General features: G+C 43.4%; 1 long non-coding RNA gene across 1 annotated transcript in view; it reads right to left on the bottom strand.

Annotated features, from left to right (window-relative positions):
- Nucleotides 1-359: 359 nt before the first annotated feature.
- The window catches only part of LOC120939568, a 40,284-nt gene continuing 22,814 nt past the window's right edge, over nt 360-17,829 (bottom strand). The window contains exon 3 of the long non-coding RNA XR_005749269.1: nt 360-498. This is a non-coding gene — a long non-coding RNA (uncharacterized LOC120939568). The remainder of the gene's footprint in view (nt 499-17,829) is intronic.

Raw genomic sequence — 17,829 nt, 5'->3', positions numbered from 1 at the left:
ACAGAGCACAAGAGTGGAGAAAATTCATGTTGTAACAATGTAACATATCTCAATGAAAGATCCTCTATAAACTATACAGGGTTAAACTTGCACCACGTCTAGGGTGCACCGTGGATTGGTACGATTTAGCATTCAAATGTGTTACTGATTAAAATGCATGCAGATTCAAAGGCTGTCATGTTGTTGTATATAAATTAACACTGACCGCACATGCTTAACAACTTAAAAAAAAAAAAAAACTACAATAAATTAAATTATAATTTACCGATAAAGTAAAAAAAACTAAAAAACTAAAATCAATCCCATTATTTAAAGTACTGGTATTTAAGAAGCCCACGGACATAGGTCATGATACTATTGTCTTCCCTGTGTACAGATTTTAGCAAATATTCATTCTTTGCTCCTGTTCATTGTTCCTTTGATGAAAGAGGTGAAGAGGCTGTTCCTCGGAGGAGGTCCCATCAGCATGGGGGCTTGGTTTTTGTGAGTGATCTTGATCTAGAAAAGTAATAAAAGAGTAGTAGAGTCAGTAATGATATTTTCAAAGTGTATGTAAAGCAAAAACATGTTTTATTTTAGCACTGGGAATGGTTGGGGCCCCTGTTCTGTCTGCAGCTCAACCATTTCAGATGTGGCCCAATTTGTGCATTATAGAACCACCTGAGCTTCAAGAATCCTAGGCCTTTGTAGATTTTAAAGCCTAACTCCAAGTTTACTTTCAATACTTAAAATGGTTTGTTTGGGCTAAGCTGGTCCAAACAAACCATTTCCTTTACTAATTGATGCGGCCGCTGAAAGCGATGTAAGAACAGTATGTAGAATCAGCTACACACAATATACAGCACTGTTTTCCAGCAATAATGCAGCAACTTCCTGTCTGCCACTAGAACAATATCAAGTCCAGCTTCCAGCTACATGCTTCTGAGTGCTTATTAAAGAAGGTTTCCTCGGATTGGCCAAGGTGAAGATCGTGACATCGTCCACCCCCTCTCCCCCAATCAGAAGAAGCCTTGTATCCATTAATAAAAATAGGCTTCCTATGAAGCCCAACTTGCGTTAAAGTCATTGTAAAACTTTCATTTTTATTTGCATGAAAATAATAAACATGTCATACTTACCTGCTCTGTGCAGTGGTTTTGCACAAAAGTGGCCTGGATCCTCCTTTACTTGGGTCCCACACTGGCGTTCCTGGATCCTGCCTCCTGTTGGGTGCCCCCACAGCCAGCAGCTTGCTATGGGGGCACCCGAGCCGCTACTCTGCGTGTCCATTCACACACCACGCCCCCTCCATCTCCTCCTGACTGGCTCACTGGCTGTGATTGACAGCAGCGGGAGCCAATGGCGCACACGGCTGCCAATAGCCAATCAGGAGTGCGAGTCCACGGAAAGGCAAGGCTCTCGTGGACATTAGTGGATTGAGAGGGGGCACAGGTATACATTGGGAGGAGCTAGGGAGGGGCTGGTGCACACAGAATGTTTTTTACCTTGCGCCACTTATTGGCATCTGTCTACATGCCCTACAGCGATGGCAATTCTCAAGGTAGGTTTTCTAATGGTGTCAGCAGTAGACTATGCATGTTTAATGTGCTTTAAAATTCCTAGGTGTAATCTTCATTGAATTTTTAAATGTATAAAAACATTGACGGTGTCAGGAGAATGAATGCGCACCGCAAACCAGGAAGTCAGTGAGAATAATGATTCAGGAGTGACGGAGGTGAATAAAACATCTCCATTTCAACAGGTAACAAACTAGTTATAATGCAAAACATTACTTTTTACTTTATTAGCTACTGTCAGACTTTAATTTAAGTGGAAAATATTTTTGTCTTTATAACCCCTTTAAGGGAGATGAATGGTAGCCTCAGTTCGGACTCCAGGCAGGCCACACCCCCCCAACTTGTTTCGCTCCGCCACTTGGAGCTTAATCATGGGGAAAAGCTTCAGGGGGTACACAGGAGTTGGAAAATACCCGAACAAAGACCTTCATAGCAGGATCACCAGGGATTATTTAAATAAAATCAGCAGATTTGAAATGCTTGAAACAACTTTTTGAAATAACATTACCATATTAAAGCTTATTCCAGGTTCTAGTGATTGGGTTTACATACATATTCAAATAAGTTGACTTGTATTACTTTATATACTATCTAATGGACACGTACCCAACCTAGAAAGGTTAGCCCTCCTCAAAGGCCACCAAAAATGTCTCATCAGCTAATGAGGCAGTAATAAGATCACTGGTGTGAAAGATTAGGACAACGACACGAGCTTTGATTTACTTTCCCGTAAACTACCTTAAATTATACGCGCTCCAAAAAGATTAGGTCGACAACGTTTCCTAATTCAAAATTAAAGAAGGAAGACATTTTATGAGTGTCTACTTAGCTCAGAGCTAATTGAAAGTGATTATCAAACTGGCATTTTCCCTGCGACTTTAAGATCCATGGTTGGCACCATAATCGATGTGCCTAATCACGTAATAAAAAGGTTACGCGTTGCCGATGGGCTGGAGAGGCGATAACGTTATTCAAAAGTATTAGGAGACATTTTTCTTGATGAAACTACAAGTAATCCATGATCCGTCATTTATTAAATATCAGTTGTCAGAGGTATCGTGGGCCGCCGTGGAAAAGGCTCTTCGCGGGGACGAGATGCCACTTTGTTAGAGGCTGCAAAATATATTTCTTTTTAAAGTGCATAGCTGACATTTGCAATGTAAAAATGGATATCTCTCATTTTTCTTTTTTTTTTCTGTGCCATATATTAGCCGTATTGAATAAGAAAGTATGTCATACATAGGGTAATCATTAAAACAGAAAATGGAGCTTTCATCTTTTTTTTTGGAAAATTGTCATTTTCTAGAAAAGGTATTGGAATAAAAGGATCACCAGTCGCTACTGACTTCAACTTTAAAGGATAAAAAGTACTTTTACAGCACATTAGCTCTTTTAATATATGCAGGGATATCAGGCAACTTTGCGAATATAACCCCTTACCGCCTATTTTTTCTCCAATGCTTTTAGAGCTCAGGCCCAGGCTAGTGAAAGTATTGCATTGTTTACTTTATGTAAACCCGATGTTTTTTTTTTTATGTCACAAAGTAGTAGACATGTGCACAACAAAAATTTCGTATTTTTTTGTTCCGTTTCGTCTCGTTCCGTAGATTCGTAATTCTCAAGTTTTCCTATTCGGACCCGCTCATATTTCGTAAGACGCAAGTGTCAGGGCACTGGCCTTTCACGGTCACATTCCCCAGTTGGCTCTGGGTGGAATCGAACCTAGGACCTCTCCATTACAGGTCCAGCTCTTTGCCTCTGAGCCACTGCTCAGTGTTATTCTGCTTGCTGTCCGTTGGAGCCTGGTTCTGAACCTGTACTACTGTGGACCAATCAGTGGCCTGAGCGGCCTATTTAAGCCAGCTCCTTCCTCCTTGCTAATTGCTGGTTTGTTGTCAGCTTTACCCTGTTGAAGGAACCTTGAAACCTGAATACCTTGACCTGTTTGACCCGGATTGGACTTTGACTATTCTCTGCCTTCTCCTGCACTTGACCCCTGGCCTGCTTATCGGATCTGCTTACGTCTCCACTCCTTGACCACCGGCTCTGTTTCATTGGACTCTCTACCTTCCGGAATCCCTGATCACCTGGCTTGTCTTCTGATTCTGCTTTTGTTCCGCCCTGAGCGGGCTCTCAGCCCCGTGGACTCTATTTGTTCCTGCATTGCTGCTTCTACCTGCTTCAGCCTCACCGGAGTTTCCAGATCGCATCTTCCGTGACTTACCTTCAAGTGACCTCCCGCTGCAGGCAGCCGGTGCCTCTTTGTGCCCCTCCTCGCTGTCTCCACCTCCAGGGGGTGAGGTGCACAGAGTCGCAAAGGTAGCCGCCCTCGGCATCTCGGCCTCGGTGAGTACTTACCTTAACGGTTCTGACAGCAAGTTTTCCTATTCGGACCCGTTCGTATTTCGTAAGACGCAAGTTTTCCTATTCGGACCCGTTCGTATTTCGTAAGACGCAAGTTTTCCTATTCGGACCCGTTCGTATTTCGTAAGACGCAAGTTTTCCTATTCGGACCCGTTCGTATTTCATAAGACGCAAGTTTTCCTATTCGGACTCGTTCGTATTTCGGAAGACGCAAGTTTTTCTATTCGGACCCGTTCGTATTTCTTAAGACGCAAGTTTTCCTATTCGGACCTGTTCGTATTTCGTAAGACGCAAGTTTTCCTATTCGGACCCGTTCGTATTTCTTAAGACGCAAGTTTTCCTATTCGGACCCGTACGTATTTCGTAAGACGCAAGTTTTCCTATTCGGACTCGTTCGTATTTTCGTAACAGTTTTATTTTTGTTTATACTGAATGATTCGTAATTATGGTATTTGGCCGATGGAGATAGTTTGTTCTTCACAGGAGTTGCCATACATGCATATGTGTGTGTCTCTATGTGTTGGAAATAGTGTCATTTTTAAGTTGTTGGTGATCCCAGGGCAAACTCCTCATAGGTGGACCCCTCACAAAAAAAAAAAAAATGAAAATTATACAAACCATGCAGAGGAAAAATTTGGCTGATGGATTACGGTTGTAAACTTAGACATGTGCACAACAAAAATGTTCGTATTTTTTTGTTCCGTTTTGTCTCGTTCCGTAGATTCGTAATTTCGTAAGTTTTCCTATTCGGACCCGTTCGTATTTTCGTAAGTTTTATTTTCGTTTATACTGAATGATTCGTAATTCTGTCTAAATTATTTTCGTTGATTCGAAATTCGTAATTTTCTTAGATAATAATTTTCGTTTAATGGATTCGTAATTTTGTACTTTCGTAAATACATAGCAACACACGGCTAATCCATATTAAGATATACTTTCTATTAACCCCCGTACACACGATCTGACTTTTTGCCAACAAACGTCAAAATGAGAGTTTTCCAAAAAATACAACCGTGTGTACGCGCTATCGGAAAACTTTGTCGGTTTCAAAAGTCCGGCCAACTCCCTTCAGACAAAAATCCACGGAAAAGTGTGTTTGAAGTCCGATCGTGTGTACGAGGCTTTACACTGTACAATGTGACTCAGCACAAAAGAGATAAGCTGATTGGCTAAGATATTATTAGCTAGATTCACGTAGGGCGGCGTATGTTTGAGCCGGCGTAGCGTATCGTATTTACGCTACGCCGCCGTAAGTTAGAGAGGCAAGTGCTGTATTCACAAAGCAATTGCGTCCTAAGTTACGGCGGCGTAGCGTAAATGTGCTGGCCTAAGCACTAATTCAAATTGTGAAGAGGTGGGCGTGTTTTATGCAAATGAATCGTGACCCGACGTGATTGACGTTTTTTACGAACGGCGCATGCGCCGTCCGTGGACATATCCCAGTGCGCATGCTCCAAATTACGCTGCAAAGACTTATTGGTTTCGACGTGAAAGTAAATTACGTCCAGCCCCATTCACGGACGACTTACGCAAACGACGTAAAAATTTCAAAATTCGACGCGGGACCAACGTCCATACTTAACATTGGCTAGGCCAGCTTTTTGTTGGACTAACTTTACCCCTGAAAATGCCTTACGTAAATAGCGTATCTTTACTGCGACAGGCAAGCGTATGTTCGTGAATAGGCGTATCTCGCTGATTTACGCATTCTAGGCGTAAATCAGCGTTCACGCCTCTAGCGGCCGGCCTAAGTAGAAAGCTAAGATACGACGGCGCAGGCCGTCGTATCTTAGCTAGATTTAAGTGTATCTCATTTTGAGAATACCCTTAAATATACGACGGCTTAGATTCAGAGTTACGACGGCGTATCTACTGATATGCCGGCTTAACTCTTTCTGAATCTGGCTATTTGTAATCACTCACTAACTACACTGCCCAGTGCCCATTCGAAAGAACGATACAAGTACACAAATTTACGAACAGACAAAGAAACAGATTTACAAAACACACAGATGAAAATACGAACATACAAATGAAACTACGAACAGACAAAGAATTTAAAATACAGAATGCAAATCGTTCGTTATAGATGTCATTTTCGTTCTTTTGATTTTTCGGTGTTTCGTATGTTAGTAAGATTGTCCAATCATACGTTCGTATTTTCGCTTGTTCGTTACTTTGCTTATTCGTAATTCCGTAATTTTCATATTTTGGTTCTTTCAGCTTTTCGGATGTTCAAATGGATACAAATGTACGAATACTAACAAATTTGTATGAAAATCCATTCGTTACGAACGGGAACGCACATGTCTACAAAGTAGGGTATAAGATTTCCTATCATCTGTGCCCAGTCTTGCCACACAGAGTTAATCCAGCTCTGCGCAATCCTCTTTTATTGTTCAGTGAAATAAAACGGACTTACAGAGAGAAACCTTAGTCCGTTCCGCCCCCTTGCTGTGAGTGACAGGTTATTTACATATCTCATGCACTAGCCTGGAGACGGGCATTATTTTTGAATTCCCACCCCCACTCCTTTTCTGAAGTCATGTGGTTATTTTTCTGGATTTTGATTGGATGTTAGTGATCATAGCAGAATTCAGTATGAGGAATACATAGGAAAAAATGCATGTTGACAAGGGGAGTGTAGAGGTGGGCGGGGAGTCTACTGACATCACAACTCCACCCACTGAGCTCCAGACAACAGACCCACCCACAGAATCTGCAGTTTTTCAGTTCTTAGAACAGACAGAGGGGAGACATTTGACAGGTAAGGATACATGCAGGAGGCATTTATATCCATATAGAAGCAGAGTAAGCTCCTGAGTAAGCGACTTGCTATGGGGGCACTTTGCAGGGGGAGAAGCCAGCAGGGGCCCTGAGAAGAGGATGATTGGGGTTGCTCAAAACTATTGCACAGAGCAGGTAAGTATGACATGTTTGTTATTTTAAATAGAAAAAAAATATGCTTAGAATCACTTCATTCTCTCAGCTCTTTCTATGTGCCTGTTCTGTATTTACAGTAGTACTTAAAAGGCTGAAAGGCTGCCAAGTCACTGCTTGGAGTGGAGAGTACAGCTAACTGAGCTACTGAGAGAATGACTTTAGTACTTCTGCTGTGACCTGTCTGGACTTGTGTCTTTTTTCAACCTTACCTACTATGTAACCATGTATGAAACTATGACCTTTGAGGATGAATTACTCCACCATGAATGCAGCTACAGAGGTCAGTGAGGGTTTCTTACTAAATATCCTTTATTCTCGTTATGAATATATAAATATTTGAATGTCCGTAGCCTGACCACATTTTCACTTTAAAGGTAGCGTTATGAAAAAAACACGGATACGACCTTTGCCAAAAATGCTAGATGGCTGACTGTCACGTTGGCCCTCTTGATCCAATGCTTTGGGTCTCTGACCCAGAACAAGCATGCAGTAAATTTTGCGTAAATTTTTTGCGTACATTTTTACTTTTCTCCAAATTTTTTGATCTGCATACTTGTTTGAGATCAGTGACTCATTAACTATTAAGCGGAACTGCATTACAGCCAGGAATCTGACATCTTCAGACAAATTGCAGAAAGATTTCACAAACGCAGCAATTTAGCAATCAGATGAAAGGTTCAGCACTGAGAAACACTTCTTGATAGATAAACAATGCATTTTATATACAACTCTATAGATCAGACCAAAATGAGGGACAAATGAGGAGAATGAGGGACAGAGGGACATTGCTCCAAATCAGGGACAGTCCCTCGAAATCAGGGACAGTTGGGAGGTATGCTACCATGACAGTATTACTTTAGGCCTCATTATACCTCCCTGTATTCATCCTTGCGACCCCCTCTTATTGTATACATGGAGCCTGTTCTGATCAGCTATGCTTCACTCAGTACTGATCATTGCCCAGGCCACATGTAGCCGGTCCTCCATGGGATTCGCTCTACCATAACCGATAGACTCCAAAATTACCTTGTGCAAATTACCAATGAGGTATTCCATATTTGTTTTACACTTCACTTATCAAACACAATGCTAATTAATATACAAATGAGCAACTGCATATTCATTTTCGTAAATCATTAAGCACATAATTAAATGATAGTCCATCTACAATGATATCCAGTCTACAATGATATTCAATCTTCTATTTGTCATCATTTTTATACCATCAGTCATGACAGCAAGACATGAGGCTTGTGCTGAGCGCCACATTTTTTAGTAAAAAGAAAATAATTATGTGTGTGCGTATATATATATGTCTATCTATCTATCTATCTATCTATCTATCTATCTATCTATCTATCTATCTATCTATCTATCTATCTATCTATCTATCTATCTATTTATTGATCTATCTATCTATCTAATCTATGTATTCTATTCTATGGGAAATCATATTATATATGTATACATATATACAGTATATATATATATATATATATATATATATATATATATATATATATATATATATATATATATATATATATATATATATATATATATATATATATATATATATATATATATATGCACACACATACATACACTATATTGTCAAAAGTATTGGGGCGCCTGCTTTTACACGCACATGAACTTTAATGGCATCCCAGTTCTAGTCCCTAGGGTTCAATATTGAGTTGGCCCACCCTTTGCAGCTATAAGAGCTTCAACTGAAGTTCCTCCACCCCAAACTCACTCACCCATGTCTTTATGGACCTTGCTTTGTGCAATCAGCACAGACCCCCCCTGTCAGGAGAGCAGCCGATCGGCTCTCTTCTACTCGCCTCTGTCAGACGCGAGTGAGGAAAAGCTGATCAACGGCTCTTCTTGTTTACGTTGTGATCAGCCGTGATTGGACACGGCTGATCACTTGTATTCCAACATTGGCCTAGGGTGGTAACGCTATCTACAGGCAACAGTGGGAATTCCTTCAAACACAGCCATAGCCGGAGCAGAGGCTGATTTAGCCTTAATCATCTCAAAGTCTGAGCTAACTATCAGCTCAGACATACACTAAATTTAAACATAGCGCCTGGTCATCAGGAGCAGGGCGTTACACTCGGAAGCATTGAACTTTATTTTTCTCGGCTCGTCATGGTGTTTTTGGACGGTCGGAATTTCGTCTGACAGTGTGTATGTAAGACAGCTTGAACGCAATTCCGACAAAAAATTCCATCGGATTTTAGGCCATCGGAAATTCCAATTGTGTGTACAGGCATTACACTTTTTGGTTATTGGGAAGAATTACCCCCTTATAGATAGCCAAAATAATCAATGGTGTCAGTAGGAACTTATTTGAGAGGCAGAAATTGCTCGAGGAACCCCTAGCAACCTCTGGAGAAACCTTAGCATTCCATGGAACACTGGTTGAGAAACCCTACAATATAAGTGATGGTTTGTTCATGTAGACTGACTGAATTAAAAAATAGAACGGGTCATGTTTGCACAATCCACAACGCGGTAGCCTGAACCTTTGGTTGGCTCATTAATAGCTGTTTTTACCACCCGGCCTATATTAATGATACCAGTAATTTGGTAATCCCATAAGTGGTAATTACTTGATTAATTTCGGCCTGGCACCTGTGATCCCGTGACACGGTGGAGAACGTTAATCAATGGGGCCCTTTTTTACAATCAACATATTCATCTGCGGAATGGTAAATAATGTAGAGTTTTTTGACACTTATGCTATGGCCCAGGTATTCAGAATAAGCTTAGCGCGCCACTATAAAATGTGCTTTTGAGAAACAAGATCATGAATGCCCCCTTTAAGTAACACATGTGGAGATATTTCAAACGCTCGGGACCCCCGAATGCAATTTTTACAGCCTATTTAAGAAAATATATGTCGATGTGATGATGTTTTACTAACATATTAAGGGCTCCTTTAAATTTGATGCATACATTTTGGGATTCTGTCAAAAATAGCATTTTTTCCCCCCTCTCTCTAAACAAGATTTAATGAGTATAAATTCAAGTGTGAAAGGTTATTTTGGCAGATCTCCTGGGTCCCAACACCTCGGACTGTTGTACGAATGTGGTCGGGGAGGGTTTTAGTGTTTGTTGTTGCTGCTGCATATTTTCGAGACGTGGAACAACAGCTATTTTCTTTTTTGTGAGCTAAGAAGGGGACTTAAAATGTTTCTAAAATGCATGCGGACTTCCTATAACAGCTTCCATTCACTACTTACCAATGTTTTACTTATGTCCCATATTATAAGCTGTATTTTCTTCAGAACCTTGTAGGGTATGCTAAGACATTTACATCAGCCCCTGTCCTTGTGGAATGAATGTACCGTCTACTTTTGGGGAACAGGTACTTTTTGGTTCAAAACTAATAACACCTAATGAAACTTTTACTCTTGTAGCACCCCCCCCCCCCCAGATTAGTGCAGAGGTAAATTTAGTGTAGCGCCTCTGTAATCTGAAATTTGAGCAGGGAATGATTATTCTGGTCTGCTCAGTGTTTCACAGGCTGCTACCCTGATTACTTCCCCCTGTATTCTAGAGGATTATAGAACCCAGTGGCGGCTGGTGCTCCAATTTTTGAAAACAAAACCCCATCAATTACAGCTTCTGTGCCCATCAAGTGCAGTTACTGTGCCCATTAAACGCAGTACTGTGCCCATAAATTGCCGCCACTGTGCCCATCAAACTCAGCCACTGTACCCATCAAACGCAGCCACTGTGCCCATCAAACGCAGCCACTGTGCCCATCAAATGCAGCCACTGTGCCATCAAACGCAGCCACTGTGCCATCAAACGCAGCTACTGTACCCATTAATTGCTGACACTGTGCCCATCAATTGCTGACACTGTGCCCTGTCAATTGCTGCCAGTGTGCCCATCAATTGCCGACACTGTGCCCTGTCAATTGCTGCCAGTGTGCCCATAAATTGCTGACACTGTGCCCCGTCAATCGCTGCCAGTGTGCCCATCAATTGCCGCCAGTGGGCCCATCAATTGCCGCCACTGTGCCCATCAATTGCTGCCAGTGTGCCCATCAATTGCCACTACTGTACCCATCAAATTCTGCCAGGGTGCATCCCCCACCTGCCCGGCACTTACCTTGTCTCGGTGGGGCAGCGGGTCACTGCAATATCCTCCACGCTCCTCAATGTCTTCTCCCGTCCTCTCTTCCAGTCCTCTGCTATGATTGGATGCCTAATAGGTGTCCAATCACAGCGTCTGTCTTTTCAGCCAATCAGGTGACAGGTAACAGACCCAGAGCACCCGATTGGCTGAGAGGCGGTTCAATGTTAGGAAAGCGAAAGTTCATTTGCTTTCCTAACACAACGCTGAGTGAACTGCAAATTCCCAGCATGGCACCCGCTGTTCACCCTTTTGGACGCCTATTAGGCGCTTCCAAAAAAATACCCCACCGCTGTAATTCAGGTGCCGGCGCCCGAAAAGGGGCCGAGCACCTGAATAGTGGGTGTCAGCGGTGACCATAGATAGATTTATGGAATGCATGAATCTATCTATGACGATAGAGAGGTGGCAGGAGAGAGGGGCCATCGCTCATGCACCCCTTATGGACGCACCACCACTTCTAGAACCATAGAAGAATGGAGAACAGTGTGGGCAGCCTGAATATTTATGGGGAATTCAGCCAAGCTCTGGGGGGTGTCCAGTAGATGGCTGAAAAAAAAAAACATAAATATTGGGGGCCTGAGATTGGAGAGTGAGTTCCTGGGTCCAGCCCTGCTGGAGAAGACCCCTGTGCATGGGCTCTGTCCCTGGGAAAGGATTACGGGGGGTTCCATCTAGAAGACAGAGGTCCCAGCTGGGTGGGGGGGCTATTCACAAACTTAAGTCCTGGAGTCTGTTTGGGTCTGGAGAAGCTCACTGGAGAGTACTACAGGCAATGGTCAGAGACAGGGGATATGTTACAGTTGATGGTTAGAAACTAAGGACATGCTCGTGGAGAAGGTCAGAGACTAGGGACATGCTACAGGTGTGTTTGGAGACTGAGGACAGGGTGGGGAAGACAGTTAGAGACTGGCAACATGGTACATGACACTGCTAGAGATCACAGTCGTTTCAGCCACTTTACAAATCCATACCTCCCAACATTTTATGACGGGAATGAGGGACACCTACTAACAAACGTATGTAGGCATAGGACATGCCCCCTGCCACACCCCCTTAAAGGAGAATGAACAAAAAAAAAGGTTAGTGGAATCCACAAGGGCTTTTTTTAACCACTACTATTCCTTTATATTAGCTTTTAAAATTGACATATGCAGTAATTTAGAATTTGAATGAAAGGTTTAGCGCTGGGAAACACTTTTTGAAAGATAAAAAGTGAATTTTATATACAATTATATAGATCAGACCAAAATGAGGGACAAATGAGGAGGAATGAGGGACAGAGGGACATTGCTCCAAATCAGGGACAGTCCCTCAAAATCAGGGACAGTTGGGAGCTATGAGAGACATGTTACAGTTGAAGGACATGCTCGTGGACAGAGGCGGCTCTAGGATTTGTGAGGCCTTAGGCGAAACTTGACATGGGGCCCCACTCATGCCCATAATGGGAAAAATAATTCAAGGACAATAGCCCTTTTCCCCACAACCCTGGCCAGTTGTGGGGTCTGCAGGCAGGGGGCTTATCGGAATCTCAAAGCCTTTAACAAGGCGGCCTCCAGATCCTGCTCTTTAATAACTAAGGGAGATGGAGATGTCACCTGGTGAACCCACCCCCTTGTGATATCATTGACTGAGGGCATGCTGAGTCATTGAGTTCACAAGGGGTGGGGTCACCGATATTCACTGGTTGTTAGGGATGCTGGCGTCTCCGCTCCTGAGTCAGGGCTCTTAACGCTGCCTGAGCACAGCAGCGTTAAGGTCCCCTGTCTCTCAAAACTGGGGTAATGCATTGGGTAAGTAAGGCGGCCGCGAGGCCCCTGTGAGTGCGAGGCCTTAGGCGACTGCCTAATTTGCCTAATTACAGAGCCGCCTGTTTGTGGAGAAGGTCAGAGACTAGGGACATGCTACAGGTGTGTTTGGAGACTGGGGACAGGGTGGGGAACACAGTTAGAGACGGGCAACATGGTACATGACACTGCTAGAGATCACAGTCGTTTCAACCACTTTAGAAAACAATGGCCCCACCTTGAATCTTGGCTTCTGGGACCCATGGCCCACTCAATAAGCATCAAGGGGGCAGATTCAGATACGACGGCGTATCTCCTGATACGCCGTCGTATCTCTGAGATCCGACGGTCGGATCTATGCGGCTGATTCATAGAATCAGGTTCCGCATAGATCTCCCTAAGATCCGACAGGTGTAAGTGACTTACACTGTCGGATCTTAGGCTGCATTCTCCCGCTGGCCGCTAGGTGGCACTTCCGTTTGTATACGCAACAAATATGCAATTGAGGAGATCCGCCGATTCAGAAAAGAACGCCCGCCCGCCGTTTTTTTTTTTACGTTGTTTGCGTTCGGCTTTTTTCGGCGGATAGTTACCCCTGCTATATGCGGTGTATCCTATGTTAAGTATGGCCGTCGTTCCCGGGTCGAATTTTGAATTTTTTACGTTGTTTGCGTAAGTCGGTCGCGAATACGGATGGATGTAATTTACGTACACGTCGAAACCAATGATGTCCTAGCGACGTCATTTGGAGCAATGCACATTGGGAAATTTAGCTGGTGGGGCATGCGCAGTACGATCAGCGCGGGGACGCGTCTGATTTAAATAGTAAACTCCCCCTAGCCGCGGAATTTGAATTCCCCCGGGGGATTTACGATCCGCCGGCGCAACTTTAGAGGCAAGTGCTTTCTGAATACAGCACTTGCCTCAAGAACTTGCGCTGGCGGATCGTAAATAAGATAGATTCACTCGGATCTAAAGATCCGCTGATCTATCTGAATCTAGCCCAAGTAGTCTTATTTTCGACATTAGGGGACTAGTTCCTGAGAAATAACCAGCAATTCATTCAATAAGCTGCATGGCTACCCACACAGTTCCTCTCCAATATGGAGGAAAGGATTGGCCCCATAGGGCCACCAAACCTCCCTGAGCAACATGGACCACCTCCGACTATTGGAGGTATTATTCAGCCCTTAGGTCTGATAGGCACTAGCCACACCCAAAATTGGTAGCATTGCTTGCAATTGATGGCTATTTATGGCCGCAGGAATTTAGCAAAACTCACTTTTCAGTTGGCTCGGGTATACGGGAGAAAAGTGCCGACACTATCATTAATCCTGAACGCAAAGTGGAGATGACAGAGCTGGAAACATTATGTAAATGATTCATACTATTTTTGCATGTTGTGTTCCAGCGGTATCACTGAGACCTTACATTAATAAAACTGTCGTGCTCCAGCCTGGAAGCCTTCAGTGTCAGACGGTAGAAGTAATATATTCCACAGATAGCAGGAAGTGACAGTTTGGATTATTTTAAGCTTAATTAAAATGTGCAATTTTTTTTTCTTTACTCATAATTATCCCAAATTAATTAGAAATTACTCACAGGTATAAGCCCTGCTCTTAGCAGCCGCAGATATAAAAGGCTCCGGCGCTCTATACCTAAGTCGTGCGGTTTTGCTACGCCGGGAGCAAGCAAGCAGTAAATTGTGTTGTCACTTCCACACAAAAATATTGATGGCTGTAAAATTGGAAGAAATTATGCCTAGGTAAACAAACTTAATTAGCGTATGCAAAAAGTGGGATTGCCCAAAAGTTACGCTCCAGGTTATAACGCCTGAAAGGGTGGAAAGACGCAAAGCTTTCGCAGCGAATATCTAGAATTTCTCGAAACATACTGTACTTGTTTTATTTAACACGGGGCTACACAGTCATCGGAATGGCTGTTACAGCTGAACACATACTGGAAATCTGAAATATCTCCTTTGCAGTGGGGTTGTTTCCCAGAGTTCAGCTTTCAACAAAATTTACTGATGTCTATATACTGTGATTGGGCTGCCAGAAAATTAAATTTGGGATTACAAATTAAATTAAGCCCAATGACTACAAGCTTTAAAGCCCAACTCTAGGCAGATAAAAAAAGATCCCTTGTAGTGGGACTATTCCCACAGTTCAAGGGTTAATAGATTGTTTTGTCTAGTGCAGTGGCCCCCAAACTGCGGCCCAGGGGCCAGATGCGGCCCATTTCTTGTTTTTATCTGGCCCTTGTGGCACTATTTCATCCAATGACACCAACAATGAAGCACAATTCTTCCCAAGGACACCAATGATTGGGAACAATTTATACCAATGACCCCAACGATGGGGCACAGTACCTCCCAATGACACCAACAATGGGGCCCAATAACATAGTTACATAGTTACATAGTTAGTCAGGCTGAAAAAAGACACAAGTCCATCCAGTTCAACCACAAAAAATAAACAAACAAAATAAAAAACACAGTACAATCCCATACACCCAACTCCATACCCACAAATGATGGGGCACAGTTCCTCCCAAGGACAGGGACGATGGGGCACAATTCCTCTCACTGACACCAAAGATGGGGTAATGTTTGCTGCCACTGATGTTGGTACATTTTCTACTCCCGATGGCCACAATCCAGCCCCCCTAAAGTCTGAAGCACAGTAAACTGGCCCTTAGTTTAGAAAGTTTAGAGACCATTGGTCTACGGCAGTGATGGCGAACCTTGGCACCCCAGATGTTTTGGAACTACATTTCCCACAACTACACTGTAGAGTGCACGAGCATCATGGGAAATGTAGTTCCAAAACATCTGGGGTGCCAAGGTTCGCCATCACTGGTCTAGGAAAAAAGAGGAACAGTTCTACTTACCTGATCCACCGCACCCTAGCAGTCCACAATCTAGCGGTGGACGGTTTCTCACGTCCAGAGCAGGGCTATGGATCCTGCTCTGGTTTTAATGACATCAGGACCCTAGACCGGTGGAGAGTGGGGGTGTATAGGCTGATAGGACCTGTCTAGCTGTGGGGAGGAATGGAGGATCAGGTAAGTATATCTCCTTTTATTGTTCCCCTGGACATAAATGAGCAATTAACTCTTGCAGTACAAGCACAGCCCCACCGCAAAGGGATCATTTTTTGTTGTCATTTCAAAAGTCTCCTTTCTGTCTGTAGATTTTTTTAAAATATGGAAATATTTTATTTTGCGATCCTGCTAGGAAGGTCTTGTTAAGGCACTCCCTATTGCAGGGTGACAACGGTCTGTCCCTGACTCCCAAATGTTCTCCTATGTTGTCCCATTGTCACAGAGTTTACATTGAAGGAAACCTTTCGCTAGAAACCTTGAACTCTTTGCTCTACCCATGAACTTCCTATTGAAGTCATGCCTTTCCACTTCCTGTTTGCCAGATTATTGTGCTCTTCCCTTGCCAATATCTTGTCCTTACCCTCCTGGTGCTGTCTATATCTTCATTACCACTTGTTACCAATTTTTGGTTTGTCCTTCGACTACGCTTCTGCTTGATCCCAACCTGCAACCACATGTTACCAATCACTGGTTTGTTTACCGACTACGCTTCTGCTTGGTCCCTACCTGCTTCATCTGCTACTGGACCCCAGATTGCTTATCTCCTGGGGGCACAATCCTTAGAAGTGTGCCCTGGTACTAGAATGCAGTAAAACCCATCACAACTTTCAGGACTTCTGGTGAAGACCAGCTAGTGCTTAGACCCTGCACTTTGGGTCTATATGAGTCTATTGCAAAACTTGTTCAACAGAGGTCAGAGTGTGCCTGTTCTGTTAACCTCTATGGCTCCTCTGTGACTCACTTTGTACCCACTATAGATAAGGGTTCCTTAAAGCGGTGGTTCACCCATAAAAACGACTTTCCCCTATTACACTGCCCCCCCCGCATTACAATACGATTATGCCTTGAATTTTTTTTTTTGCTGCTGTACATACCTGGGTACAGCTATTCACCTGTGTCCTCCGAGTTGCGAGTCCCGCGGGAGTGGGCGTTCCTAACATGGCAGTGATTGACGTTTTGACTAAAAAATGAGCTCCCCCCCATCGCGTAAGCCGCGTCACGACTGGCGAAAGGAGCCGAACGGGGATGCGCAGGCGCAGTATAGCGCTGACTCGCCGTTCGGCTCCTTCCGCCAATCGTGACGCTGCTTACGCGACGGGGGGAGCTTGTTTTTTAGTCAAAACGTCAATCACCGCCATGTTAGGAACGCCCACTCCCGCGGGACTCGCAACCCGGAGGACACGGGTGAATAGCTGTACCCAGGTATGTACAGCAGCAAAAAAAAAATTAAAGGCATAATCGTATTGTAATGCGGGGGGGGGGGCAGTGTAATAGGGGAAAGTCGTTTTTATGGGTGAACCACCGCTTTAATATGGAAATTCACCCTCAACGGGAAGTTCCGCTTCATGTCCTTCCCCCTCTTCCTCTACCAAATTTGGCACATAACGTTTTTTTGGGGAAGTAGCTACCTAGTTTTTATAGGTACATTCTCCCATCCAAATTTGCTTTGAAGATGCTTTTTACCTTTTTCGATACGGCAAGATTTCTTTATTTTGTCAGAGCCATAGCAACTAAGCAGAAAAGTGTCCCAAATCTTAAATATGGGTGTTCCATTAAACATGGTCCAAAATATCAACTATGCCTTGGGTGTAAGTAAATAGAAGATGACATCTTTGCCTCTGTTTAATCTACTGCCATAATGCTGCACATGTGATTAGTTTAGACACCAGCCATTAGATGGTTTGACAGTTTGGTTGAGAGTGCAACCAATGGGAGTGTTACATTTCCGGCCTGTGACGGAAATGAAATGGTTTTATGGATGGGTTTACTTCCGCTTTAATTAACATAATGTCACCCAATCTGATGTTGCAGGAGCCACTGGCCCTCTTAACATGACTTTCAGTAATCTTTATTAATTTTAGTGGTATAATGAGAGCTTGCTGCTGCTGTAGTCCCCTATACTTATTCAAAGGACAGTGTGT

The sequence above is a fragment of the Rana temporaria genome, chromosome 5, assembly GCF_905171775.1.
Source record: "Rana temporaria chromosome 5, aRanTem1.1, whole genome shotgun sequence".
Classification (NCBI taxonomy): domain Eukaryota; kingdom Metazoa; phylum Chordata; class Amphibia; order Anura; family Ranidae; genus Rana; species Rana temporaria.
The sequence above is the reverse complement of the archived record's forward strand: the minus strand, read 5'-3'. Positions and strand labels throughout refer to the sequence as shown.